The 14,369-nt window shown below is 44.9% G+C and overlaps 1 protein-coding gene across 3 annotated transcripts in view; it reads right to left on the bottom strand.

Moving 5' to 3' along the window:
• LOC149447653 (platelet-activating factor acetylhydrolase-like) overlaps nucleotides 1–14,369 on the bottom strand; it is a 91,557-nt gene that overhangs the window by 53,473 nt on the left and 23,715 nt on the right. The gene's annotated exons all lie outside the window — the stretch shown is intronic.

The following is a 14,369-nucleotide window of genomic DNA, read 5'->3' as shown; positions in this document are numbered from 1 at the left end:
ACTCCACCCCCCCTTCCCCCTCCCAAGGAGAGAGCCTGACATTGACCAACAGCCTGAGCCTTCCACTAACCCACCCCCAGGCAATAGAGAGAGACACTCATCTTCTCAGCTTTGGACATCCCCGGGAACGAGAGTCAGGCTCTACATACACCATTAAGCAGCCTGCAGCCTCTCTCAGATCCCACCTGGTTCCTATGGTGAACGTGTACCTTCTTTTATCCCTTCTTCTGGGGGGAGGTACTGCCCCCCTGAAAAATGCCGCCCTAGGAAAGTGCCTTGTTTGCCTTGTGGTAAATACGCCCCTGTCCACAGGTACACTACGCCCTCACATATAACTGTGCTTGGCCCTGCCGCTGCACCTATCAGACAGCACAGCGGTGGGCAGTTGGCAGTTTTGTACTCGGAAGAGCCAAGCTTGATGGAAATTCAGAGACAGTAAAAAAGTGTAAAAGGATCAGCAGGGACCAGCCAAATTTCAATTTATATATGGGCTAGCTCAGCAATGGGCAAACTACGGCCCGGCGGACCTTTTAATCCGGCCCGCGGAGCTAGGCTCCCGCTAGGCTCCTCTCACAGTCCGCCCTGAAGACCGGTGTAGCATGAAAATCTGTCTCCTATGAGGATCTGTCCCCCTCGACGTATCTGCGCATGTGCCGGAGATCGCCGATCGGCTGCCAATGCCTGAAACTGGCACATGCGCAGATACGTCGAGGGGGGACAGATCCTCATAGGAGACAGATTTTCATGCTACACCGGAACGGCGCGGGAACACGGCGAGAGGAACGCGCGGAGCAAAGGTAAGTGAATTGACACAGGGGGACTTGGGGGCTTAATATGGGGAATGAATTACTATATGGGGGATGAATTACTATAGGGGGGATGAATTACTATAGGGGGGATGAATTACTATGGGGGATAAATTACTATGGGGGATAAATTACTATGCTTACTATGGGGGAATATTACTATACTTACTATGGATGACACATACACATCATTCATCTACTCTTGGTCTGGCCCCCGGGTCCAATATATGAACCCATTGCGGCCCTCAAGTCAAAAAGTTTGTCCACCCCTGGGCTAGCTGGTTGTACACAAGTTAGTTTATCGATCACCTTGTGTACAACCGGCCTGTCGGGGTTTGTTTTGTGGTCGGCTATAGCCGGCAACACTGATCATTGTATTCTGCCGGCAGGGAAGGATCCCTAATGGCAGAACACAATAGCTCAGTGGGAGGGATTCCATAAAACATGTGGAAGGGGAAATCAGCACAAAATGTATAATGTATGGTCTGCCTAATAACTACCTGAATCTGCCGCACATGTCAGTAAAGTTACCAAATAGGGAGGAAGGGATTTGCTAATCTGGCACAGGCCATTTTAAAGGGCCATAGCGAAGAAAAACTGTAGAGAGTCCTTTACTGAATTCCCCCGAATGTATGTTATCATGTAATGACAATGTTACTTCTGAATACACAGGCTACTAGAGGACGTGGAAAACTGGCTCTGGTCCATAAGGGGTATACAGGCACGAGAGCTGGAGTGGTTCAGAAAAAGGGAAGTCTGTGGTATGCCAGTTCTATCATGTGGTTGTTCCTTTGACCCTGGGACACTTCAGCAAGCTTGACATCATTTTGGAAGTTACATTCAAAAAGGAAGCTATAGGGCCGGTTCACACTATAGAAACACAGTCCAGATGCACTCCTGATGCCTTTCTGCATGTGCATTTTTTGCATGTCCCGGTTCGTTTTTGACACATTCCAGTGTGTTTTTGATGCTTTCTGGTTAATTTTTCCCCTCTCTTTTGTTTCAATCTAAATAGGGACATATGTGTTCCAGTGCATTTTTGGTGCGTTTTGATGTGTTTGATTTTACCGCGTTCCATTTCTGAGCAGGAAAAGAAGCAGCCTGTTCTACTTTTTTTCTGCAACTTGAACGCACTGGAACTGCAAGCACTGATGTGAACTATGACAATGACAACCATATAACCTACTTTCTGTGTGTTTTGGATGCAGAAAAAAAGCAACTGAAGTAATGTGAACTGGGCCTTACTGTGCTGTACCAGTATATATATGAAATATTTCACAGCACAAGGTAGCTCAATGTACAGTTCAGAAAAAGACACTTGGTTCTAAATACCAGCCACATACCTTCAACATCTAGCCAAAATGTAAAAAATATATAAACTGACAGAGGTTCTATGCTGATGAAGCAGTAAGCCACACAAGTAATTGGGTGTCATAGGACCATACATACTCCATAATAGATCATGTGTTCTAAGCAGGTTCATAAGTGTAAGGAATCCAGAATGGTAAAATGTCAACATATGTATGCCTTCCTTTAAAGTGTTACTAAACCCACAACAGTAAGATCAGGCTGTATATGCAGTAAAGCATGCTTGTTATACTCACTGTGGAACCTAAGGGGTTAATCCTCTGCATTGTGTAAAAAGGCCATTTGATCCTGACTTCTCTGCCCCTCCTCTTGTTCAAATGTCCTCTCTGATAAGACAGACAGAACCCATAGCCCTTCTGTACATGCTCAGTTTAGTGTGTATTGCTAGAGGTTTTTTTTTTTGGGAGAGTACATGTGATCAGCACAGGGCCAATCAGCACTGCCCAGACAGAAGGCCAGGGGTTCTGCATCCTCCTAGAGCAGAAATAAAAAACTCATCCTACAAGCTTTAACCAGTGCTCAGCTGAAGTCACAAAACTGCTATATACTGCTGATAAGAAAAGGTATTTAGCAGTTTATATTTATTCAAATAATTGCATTTCCATGTTCTCTGTACTGTGGGAGACCAGATAGAGTGAATGCGGGGTCCGGGGAGAGCGGATATAGTGAATGCGGGGTCCGGGGAGAGCGGATATAGTGAATGCGGGGTCCGGGGAGAGCGGATATAGTGAATGCGGGGTCCGGGGAGAGCGGATATAGTGAATGCAGGGTCTGGGGAGACCAGATATAGTGAATGCGGGGTCCGGGGAGAGCGGATATAGTGAATGCGGGGTCCGGGGAGAGCGGATATAGTGAATGCGGGGTCCGGGGAGAGCGGATATAGTGAATGCGGGGTCCGGGGAGAGCGGATATAGTGAATGCGGGGTCCGGGGAGAGCGGATATAGTGAATGCGGGGTCCGGGGAGACCGGATATAGTGAATGCGGGGTCCGGGGAGACCGGATATAGTGAATGCGGGGTCCGGGGAGACCGGATATAGTGAATGCGGGGTCCGGGGAGACCGGATATAGTGAATGCGGGGTCCGGGGAGACCGGATATAGTGAATGCGGGGTCCGGGGAGACTGGATATAGTGAATGCGGGGTCCGGGGAGACCGGATATAGTGAATGCAGGGTCCAGGCAAACTCTGGGTCATTAAAAAAAAAAAAAAATGTATTATGTTCAATTTAACCCAGTGAACTTACCAAAAAAGTCTACTTCACCCCTGTCCCCTGTAGGGTGACAATGCTGCTCCTGTTAATATAATAAATAAACCCTTTAGTAAACCTACCCATGAATTCCCAGTATTAGCAAATAAATAATCAAATAAATATATGATAAACAAATAATAAATCAACTACGTAATTAAAATAAATAATAAATAAATGAAAATCCATCAATCCATGCACAAACCATTAGTCCATAATGTGTCCAATTAAAATCCAAAACTGCAATCTCAAATGTGTCCAATAAAGTCCAAAAATTCAAATTTCAAACTCAATCCAATAGGAAGGATTTCAATCCTAAAATAATCCATGAAAAACCTCAAAGAAAAGAAATAATCTATAGTGCATTATCTTCAAACATATACATATATAAATATACAAACTCCAATCAGTGCAAAATCTAAACCACTCCTAAATGTGTCAATAGTGCAAACACACCGCAGAAAAAAAAAAAAATTATATAAATGCTATATAATCCGTGAGTACTCCAAAACCGTGAACACTCTGTGGCCTCACTCAGGGGCGGACTGACCATTTGGAAACTCGGGCACTGCCCGAGGGTCCGGGGTCAGTAGGGGGCCCCATGAGGTGCCTCCGATACCTTTTTCATAGGCTTTTTTGAGTTTGGGCAAGGACACAGGGGCCCCATGATCCCCTATTGCCCGGGGCCCCATGAGTTGTCAGTCTGCCCTGACCACACTAATACAGTGTACACTCTGTGATCCAACCAAAAGTGATACTAAATACTATTACCCTCTGGGAGTATTCATATGCATAGCCAATATCTCTAGCATCAGTTTCTTCTGATTCCTTCACATCAGGAGTTGATCCTCCAAAATCCTCATAAAAGATAAGAAGACTCTTATACAGATATCCAAGTATAGGGACAATTGTATTCGAAAAACTTACATGAAGATAAACAACTTTCAGCTCTCTGGGTGGCTCTGATACAGCCCTGCAAAAATGGCATAAAACCACGTTTTGACAACCAACAAAATGGCCGCAGCGCTGCTCCTCCTGTTGTCACCCTTCAAGGTGCTTCCAAAAAGAACTGCAGGCTGAAGTGCCAACATACAGCACATGTGTACGTACTCACAGCTTGTCCTGGTATGTGCAAAAGCTGTGCACTTGTGATAATATTATTGCACTATGTAATGGAATCTGAGTGACACGCCCACTAAACGAGTGCACAACAATGGTGAAAACAAGAGATAAAATAGTTGAGACAAAAAAGAAATCAATATATACAAATAAAACTTGTGATCAAGCTTTGCCAAGTAGTAGAGCATAATGGGGTGGATTTACTAAAGGCTGTGCACCTTGCAAGTGCAATTACATTCATAAATAAATTATTGTGCTGCGCTCCCTAAAAAAAAAACAGCATGTGCATATATATCAATTTTCAGAAACATGCAATAACCCTCTTAATTGTGTTCCACTAAAAATCCACCCATGTAGCAAAAACATCCCAATATAATACACAAAAAATCCTCATAGAAAATCACCCATGCATCAAAAAACATCCCAGTGTAATAAACAAAAGTCCTCTTTCCCATAAATCAGCTTCAATCAAATGGATTAATTCCAGGTTTCCAAGTTCCTTTATAACAACACTGCTGCTCTATTATGCGCTCACCTCAGTTCATAGCCTATCAGGCTAATAAACACAGTTTATCCCACATGAGGATGAAGGATCCCTTGGATGACCACCACCTTCTTTGGATCTCTCCACACTTCAGTGTTCCTAATTAACCACCTGGACACTTAATCCTCTTCTATGGACAAATGGATAAATGGATATAATATGCCTCTTCCACCCCTCCTGGGGAATGAACCTCCTAAAGATTACTCCAGCAATCTCCACATGTATGGTAATAAAGGGAAACAAAGAATAGTGCTTTATCCTTTTAAAACACTTTATTGCAAAACTAAGTTTGCCACACTCACATTGTAACAGATAAAAACAAGCCCATCAGTAAAAATAGCCATCAGTGTGTATCACACTCTCTCTCAGTACTCGCCGTATCACAGCAAAGCCGATCGAACGCGGTGACGTCAGAGCCCCTCCCTTACATGTTACGCCTCCGGTCACGTGGCTTCATCAGGGGGACCCCGCATTCACTATATCCGCTCTCCCCGGACCCCGCATTCACTATATCCGCTCTCCCCGGACCCCGCATTCACTATATCCGCTCTCCCCGGACCCCGCATTCACTATATCCGCTCTCCCCGGACCCCGCATTCACTATATCCGCTCTCCCCGGACCCCGCATTCACTCTATCTGGTCTCCCACAGTACAGAGAACATGGAAATGCAATTATTTTAATAAATATAAACTGCTAAATACCTTTTCTTATCAGCAGTATATAGCAGTTTTGTGACTTCAACTGAGCACTGGTTAAAGCTTGTAGGATGAGTTTTTTATTTCTGCTCTAGGAGGATGCAGAACCCCTGGCCTTCTGTCTGGGCAGTGCTGATTGGCCCTGTGCTGATCACATGTACTCTCCCAAAAAAAAAAACCTCTAGCAATACACACTAAACTGAGCATGTACAGAAGGGCTATGGGTTCTGTCTGTCTTATCAGAGAGGACATTTGAACAAGAGGAGGGGCAGAGAAGTCAGGATCAAATGGCCTTTTTACACAATGCAGAGGATTAACCCCTTAGGTTCCACAGTGAGTATAACAAGCATGCTTTACTGCATATACAGACTGATCTTACTGTTACGCCTCCGGTCACGTGGCTTCATCAGGGGGAATTGAAGCCACGTGACCGGAGGCGTAACGCGTAGGGGAGGGGCTCTGACATCACCGCGTTCGATCGGCTTTGCTGTGATACGGCGAGTACTGAGAGAGAGTGCGATACACACTGATGGCTATTGTTACTGATGGGCTTGTTTTTATCTGTTACAATGTGAGTGTGGCAAACTTAGTTTTGCAATAAAGTGTTTTAAAAGGATAAAGCACTATTCTTTGTTTCCCTTTATTACCATACATGTGGAGATTGCTGGAGTAATCTTTAGGAGGTTCATTCCCCAGGAGGGGTGGAAGAGGCATATTATATCCATTTATCCGTTTGTCCATAGAAGAGGATTAAGTGTCCAGGTGGTTAATTAGGAACACTGAAGTGTGGAGAGATCCAAAGAAGGTGGTGGTCATCCAAGGGATCCTTCAATCTCATGTGGGATAAACTGTGTTTATAAGGGCTCGTTCACACTAGGCTGTTTTGCCAACGCTTGCCAAACGCCCCTATAGCTTTTGGCAAGCGTTGGTCCGGCGTTTGCGGAGCGTTATTAACGCTCGGCAAACGCCGCATGCGCGGTTTAGCGGCTGTTGCTAGGCGTTTGCCGAGCGTTAATAACGCCCCACAAACGCCTATAATGCAGTTTGAGTGGTGTTACCGCTCCGCAAACGCCCCGCAAACGCCGGCCGGGCGTTTGCGGAGCGGCACCATAGACGAGAATAGGAGGCTTCAAAGCCTCCTGACTCGTCCAGAGGCGTCCGTTTTGCCGCGACGCGACGCAAACGCTCCCGTTAGAACAGCACCATGTGCTGTAATGTGCAGAATTGGCAGAGGTGTTTGGGAAGCGGTAAAAACGCTTACCAAACGCCTCTCTGCCGCCTGCACACAAGGCTAGTGTGAACGTAGCCTTAGCCTGATAGGCTATGAACTGAGGTGAGCGCATAATAGAGCAGCAGTGTTGTTATAAAGGAACTTGGAAACCTGGAATTAATCCATTTGATTGAAGCTGATTTATGGGAAAGAGGACTTTTGTTTATTACACTGGGATGTTTTTTGATGCATGGGTGATTTTCTATGAGGATTTTTTGTGTATTATATTGGGATGTTTTTGCTGCATGGGTGGATTTTTAGTGGAACACAATTAAGAGGGTTATTGCATGTTTCTGAAAATTGATATATATGCACATGCTGTTTTTGTTTTTAGGGAGCGCAGCACAATAATTTATTTATTTACTATTATACACACTATTATATGAGTTGGGTGTGAAGTGTTTGCGAACCACATTGTTTTTATTTTATTTTTGGTTTATTTTATGTTTTTATTCATTTTTTTAAAGAATAGTTACACATTTTGAAGGTGAAAGTCACTATATTGGCTCACGAGTCCTTTTAAAAAAAATTTTTTTGCAATTACATTCATGTTCCCGGGAGCTTAGTAAATGTGGTGACGCGCTGCTGATTTCCATCATCCAATCATGTGTATACAGAAATGCATCTTGTATTTTCCTTGCACCTGATTGGGTATTCTCTACAAAGTGAAGCTTCACCATACTTACATTTACAAAGGAAAATGAGTGCAACTGCACTCCAAAAGTGCACAGTCCATTTGCTTTTTAGTCAATCCACCCCAATGAGTTTTATAGCAAAAGTTTATGCTGGGATCAATCGTGATCTACCCATCAGCAATGTGACGAGTAGCTCACGACCCTGCTGTGCCAGCCATCAGCTGACCCCCGCACTGTGTGCTACATATTACTGACCTCTGAAATCTGCACTGCGTACTACTGATCCTTGCTCTCTGTATTACTTACTACTGACCACTGCAATCAGAATTACATACTCCGGAACTTTGCATTAAATACTACAGACCCCAGCACTCAGAATTTCATACTTCTGAACTTTTATTACATGCTAGTGATCCCTGCACTCAGAATTACATACTTCTAAACTCTGCATTACATACTACTGACCCCTGCACTCTCCATTACTAGGGCTGGTAAGTACATTTTACAGAGGAAGGGGGAATTTGTATTGTGAATGACTGGAACGTAGGGAGGAGATGTTCTGACTGGAAGATGAACATTTTTACTTGTGGGGTGATGTTACTGCCAATCTTTGCAATGTGTGCTAATAACCTCTAAATTATGTCTTGCACTAAAATCTGCATACCACTGACCCCTCCACTCTAAGTCACATACCACTGACCCCTGCTCTCTGCGACATACCACTTGCCCCTCCCCTCTGTGTCACATACCATTGACCCCTGCACTCTGCGTCACATACCACTGAACCCTGCACTCTGCGTCACATACCACTGACCCCTGCACTCTGCGCCACATACCACTGACCCCTGCACTCTGCGCCACATACCACTGACCCCTGCACTCTGCGTCACATACCACTGACCCCTGCACTCTGCGTCATATACCACTGACTCCTGCACTCTGCACCACATACCACTGACCCCTGCACTCTGCGCCACATACCACTGACCCCTGCACTCTGCGCCACATACCACTGACCCCTGCACTCTGCGTCATATACCACTGACCCCTGCACTCTGCGTCATATACCACTGACCCCTGCACTCTGCGTCATATACCACTGACCCCTGCACTCTGCGCCACATACCACTGACCCCCCCACTATGAGTCATATACCACTGACCCCTGCACTCTGCGCCACATACCACTGACCCCTCCACTATGAGTCATATACCACTGACCCCTGCACTCTGAGTCACATATCACTGACCCCTTCAATCTGAGTCACATACCACTGACCCCTGCATTCTGCCTCACATACCACTGACCCCTGCACTCTGTGTCACATACCACTGACCCCCGCACTCTGCATCACATGCCACTAACCCCCCCACTCTGCATCACATGCTACTAACCCCTGCACTCTGCTTCTCATATCACTGACCCCTGCTCTCTATGCGACATACCACTGCACCATGCTGTTTTGTAATCTCTTCCATGTTGTTCAGTTAGCTCTCTGCCTCTGCAGGATTGCATACCACTAGATTCCAGTCTAAAGCTATGTTTAATCCCCCCCCCCATGCTGCCTAAGCTGTGTAAAAAATGTATTTAATTACCTATTTTTAGTCCTCTCCGGTCTCGTCATGTGGCCACTGTGTCCGTGAGCCAATGAGCAGCTGCTGCAGGGGAGAGGACAGAGTGCCAACAACGGCCGGGACAGCCTATGGGTAACATCACAGTTCCTGGAATTCCCAGCCATTGTCAAGCTCTCCCTCCTCTCCCCTGTAGCCCCTCACTGACACGGGATCATGTGACCGGACCTGAGTGGACTGAAAACAGGTTAGTATGTCCATTGAAAGAAAATCCCACATTTTTGGGTTGTCACCAGAACAGGAAAAGAGGGGGAATCTTCCAATGGGAACATTAGTTCTGGTGACAACAAAAGATTTCCTCCCTTTGGAGAGACTTCCTCTCACTTTCTGTTTTGGCTATGGGACAGGAAGTGAACTATAATCTCCCCAATGTAACGCAGGTGGCAAAAAAAAACAAAAAAACTGCCGGGGTTATAAAGCTCCCTTACTCTATCCAAAGTGAAAAAATGTAATAAAAAAGAAAACGTGAAGAGTGTGATGCGTTCACATGCATCCTGCTTCTCCTACACAATGAACACCAGTGTGCAAGGGTTGTATGGAGCGTAATACACATAGGCTGGTGTAAAGGGGCCGTAAGGGCTCATTCACACAAGTGTAGAGGCCCATACAGCATGAAGAACAGGTCTGTTTATGAATTCAGAGCAATTTGAAGAGCAGGCCTGTTTATGCGTCCGGAGCAATATGAAGAACAGGCCTGTTTATGAATTCAGAGCAATTTGAAGAGCAGGCCTGTTTATGAGTCAGGAGCAATATGAAGAGCAGGCTTGTTTATACGTCTGAAGCAATGTAAAGAGTAGGCCTGTTTATATGTCCAGAGCAATGTGAAGAGCAGGCCTGTTTATGCGTTTGGAGCAATGTGAAGAGCAGGCTTGTTTATACGTCCGGAGCAATATGAAGAGCAGGTTTGTTTATGCGTCCAGAGAAACGTAAAGAGCAGGCCTGTTTATGCGTCCGGAGCAATGTGAAGAGCAGGCTTGTTTATATGACCGGAGAAATATGAAGAGCAGGCTTGTTTATATGTCTGGAGCAATATGAAGAGCAGGCTTGTTTATACGTCTGAAGCAATGTAAAGAGTAGGCCTGTTTATACAGTCATGGCCGAAATTGTTGGCACCCTTGATATTTTTCCTGAAAATCAAGTATTTCACACAAAAAAGGTATTGCATTAACACATGTTTTGCTATACACATGTTTATTCCCTTTGTATGTATTGGAACAAATATAAAACAGAGGCAGAAAAGCAAATATGACATAATGTCACACAAAACCCCAAAAATGGGCTGGACAAAAGTATTGGCACCCTTAACTTAATATTTGGTTGCACACCCTTTGGAAAACATAACTGAAATCAGTCGCTTCCTATAACCATCAATAAGCTTCTGACACCTCTCACCCGGAATTTTGGACCACTCTTCCTTTGCAAACAGCTCCAGGTCTCTCTTATTGGAAGGACACCTTTTCCCAACAGCAATTTTAAGATCTCTCCACAGGTGTTCAATGGGATTTAGATCTGGGCTCATTGCTGGCCACTTCAGAACTCTCCAGCGCTTCTTTGCCATCCATTTCTGAGTGCTTTTTGACGTATGTTTGGGGTCATTGTCCTGCTGGAAGACCCAGGATCTTGGACGCAAACCCAGCTTTCTGACACTGGGCCCTACAGTGCGACCCAAAATCCTTTGGTAATCCTCAGATTTCATGATGCCTTGCACACAGTCAAGGCACCCAGTGCCAGAGGCAGCAAAACAACCCCAAAACATCATTGAACCTCCACCATATTTTACCGTAGGTACTGTGTTTTGTTCTTTGTAGGCCTCATTCCGTTTTCGGTAAACAGTAGAATGATGTGCTTTACCGAAAAGCTCTATCTTGGTCTCATCTGTCCACAAGACGTTTTCCCAGAAGGCTTTTGGCTTACTCAAGTACATTTTGGCAAACTGTAGTCTTGCTTTTTTATGTCTCTGTGTCAGCAGTGGGGTCCTCCTGGGTCTCCTGCCATAGCGTTTCATTTCATTTAAATGTCGACGGATAGTTCGCGCTGACACTGATGCTCCCTGAGCCTGCAGGACAGCTTGAATGTCTTTGGAACATGTTTGGGGCTGCTTATCCACCATCCGGACTATTCTGCGTTGCAATCTTTCATCAATTTTCCTCATCCGTCCACGACCAGGGAGATTAGCTACAGTGCCATGGGTTGCAAACTTCTTGATAATGTTGCGCACTGTGGACAAAGGCAAATCTAGTTCTCTGGAGATGGACTTGTAACCTTGAGATTGTTGATATTTTGCCACAATTTTGGTTCTCAGGTCCTCAGACAGTTCTCGTCTCCTCTTTCTGTTGTCCATGCTTAGTGTGGCACAGACAGACACACAATGCAAAGGTTAAGTGAACGTCTCTCCTTTTTATCTGCTTTCAGGTGTGATTTCTATATTGCCCACACCTGTTACTTGCCCCAGGTGAGTTTACAGGAGCATCACATGCTTGTAACATTCTTATTTATCCGCAGTTGTGAAAGGGTGCCAATACTTTTGTCCAGCCCATTTTTGGAGGTTTGTGTGACATTATGTCGAATTTGCTTTCTTTCCTCCCTTTTTTTGTTTTGTCCCAATACACACAAAGGGAATAAACATGTGTATAGCAAAACATGTGTTAATGCAATACGTTTCGTGAGAAATACATGATTTCCTGGAGAAATATCAAGGGTGCCAACAATTTCGGCCATGACTGTATGTCCAGAGCAATATGAAGAGCAGACCTGTTTATGCGTCCGGATCAATGTGAAGAGCAGGCCTGTTTATGCATGCGGAGCAATGTGAAGAGCAAGCCTGTTTATATTAAAGAAATAAATAATTTTAAAATTAATAAGTCCAGTGACAAATAAATCCCAAAATAGCAGTCCCGTGACAAAATTAATTATATTGTAGTTATATTGTAATTTTCATTGGATTCTTCCGTGCCTTTGATCCCTTCACCATCCACCAGTGCAAAACCAACAATAACCGCACTCACCAGATAATGGTGAGTCAAACGCCTTTCAGGGATATTAAGGGCTCCTGGACCCCCTTTGCTTTATATAAGACCTCCAAATAATGCCTCCTCTCGGATATGGATACCTCTTCTGGTTACTCCTCTCACCGAATCCCCCAAGGAAAATCAGGAAGAAGAAAAAACCATTGTGTGATACCGTAGTGGTTTCTCATCAAAAGAATCTCTCCAGACCACTCACATTTTAGCAAGATATAACCCGCATTTTATTGAAACAAAAACGATCTTTCCTTAAAAACGATCCACTAATAATGGATAACGCCCTGTGGGTGGGGCGAAAACGCGTTGACGCACTTCCGGTTGCCTGTTCCGGCGTCTGACGTCATTTCCGGTGAGTGGAACGCACGCCGAGCGGTGCGTTCCAAGGGGCCATTTTTTGCATAGTGGATGAGTCTGCATCTGAGGTCTGCCATCCTGCTGTATACTAGGCTGTGGGGTCTTTATACAAAAGTCGCTGTACATGAAAAGTGGATCGTTTTTAAGGAAAGATCGTTTTTGTTTCAATAAAATGCGGGTTATATCCTGCTAAAATGTGAGTGGTCTGGAGAGATTCTTTTGATGAGAAACCACTACGGTATCACACTATGGTTTTTTCTTCTTCCTGATTTTCCTTGGGGGATTCGGTGAGAGGAGTAACCAGAAGAGGTATCCATATCCGAGAGGAGGCATTATTTGGAGGTCTTATATAAAGCAAAGGGGGTCCAGGAGCCCTTAATATCCCTGAAAGGCGTTTGACTCACCATTATCTGGTGAGTGCGGTTATTGTTGGTTTTGCACTGGTGGATGGTGAAGGGATCAAAGGCACGGAAGAATCCAATGAAAATTACAATATAACTACAATATAATTAATTTTGTCACGGGACTGCTATTTTGGGATTTATTTGTCACTGGACTTATTAATTTTAAAATTATTTATTTATTTATTTATTATTTCACTAACACAAAAGTGGTTTTGTGTCACAGTTTCTAAAGTTTGTTATTTATTTATTATTAATTTAATAGGTTGGGTGATGCAATTTATTATGTGGGTTTGCGCTGGTATTTGATATAAGTTTTTTTGGTTTTTGCACCTGTGTACAGCAGCATCTCACGGGGAATTGTGTGTGTAATAAGAGAGTCCTGGGCGCTGAGGTTTTTTCTTTTCTACAAGCCTGTTTATATGTCCGGAGCAATGTTAATGGCAGGCCTGTTCATATGTCTGAAGCATTCTGAAGAGCAGGCCTGTTTATGAGTCTGGAACAATGTGAAGAGCAGGCTTGTTTATACGTCCAAAGCAATGTGAAGAGCAGGCCTGTTTATACGTCCAAAGCAATGTGAAGAGCAGGCCTGTTTATACGTCCGGAGCCATGTGAAGAGCAGGCCTGTTTATACGTCCGAAGCCATGTGAAGAGCAGGCCTGTTTATACGTCCGGAGACATGTAAAGAGCAGGCCTGTTTATACGTCCGGAGCCATGTGAAGAGCAGGCCTGTTTATACGTCCGGAGACATGTGAAGAGCAGGCCTGTTTATACGTTGGGGGCAATGTGAAGAGCAGGCCTGTTTATGCTTCTGGGGCTGTATAAAGGTGTCCTGTGGAGATGGAGTGGATGGATGATAGGAGTGCAGGGACGGGTGCATGGCTCTGAATGTAGTGTGTGTCCGGAGATACACCCCTGTCCCTCAACTCCTGCAACACTAGGCTGTGTGGGGGAGTTTATACAGCGGCTCATCTCCACAGGCCACCTTCATGCTGCTCTGGACAAGCCTGCTCTTCCAAACACATAAACAGGCCTGCTCTTCATGCAGTACAGACCTTTGTAAATGAGCCCCAAATCTCCTTTCTATGCCCAAGTATTTCCACAGAGCGTTCCTCACACTGCAGCACTGTGCCTGGAGATCAGATTCAGGGATCAGGTCAGCTGACCAGCATGACACACTAAAACCAAGATGGAGGCACAGTTGCTCCTGGCAGCCTGTCTGGGTTGCAAAGTGAGAGGAGAAGGCAGACAAGCACATAGGAAGAACTACCCAAC

Source organism: Staurois parvus, unplaced genomic scaffold, assembly GCF_062004578.1.
Source record: "Staurois parvus isolate SC_StPar_1 unplaced genomic scaffold, SC_StPar_1.0 ptg000678l, whole genome shotgun sequence".
NCBI classification, from domain to species: domain Eukaryota; kingdom Metazoa; phylum Chordata; class Amphibia; order Anura; family Ranidae; genus Staurois; species Staurois parvus.
Note: the sequence above shows the minus strand (reverse complement) of the source record. Positions and strands in the feature narration are given on the sequence as shown.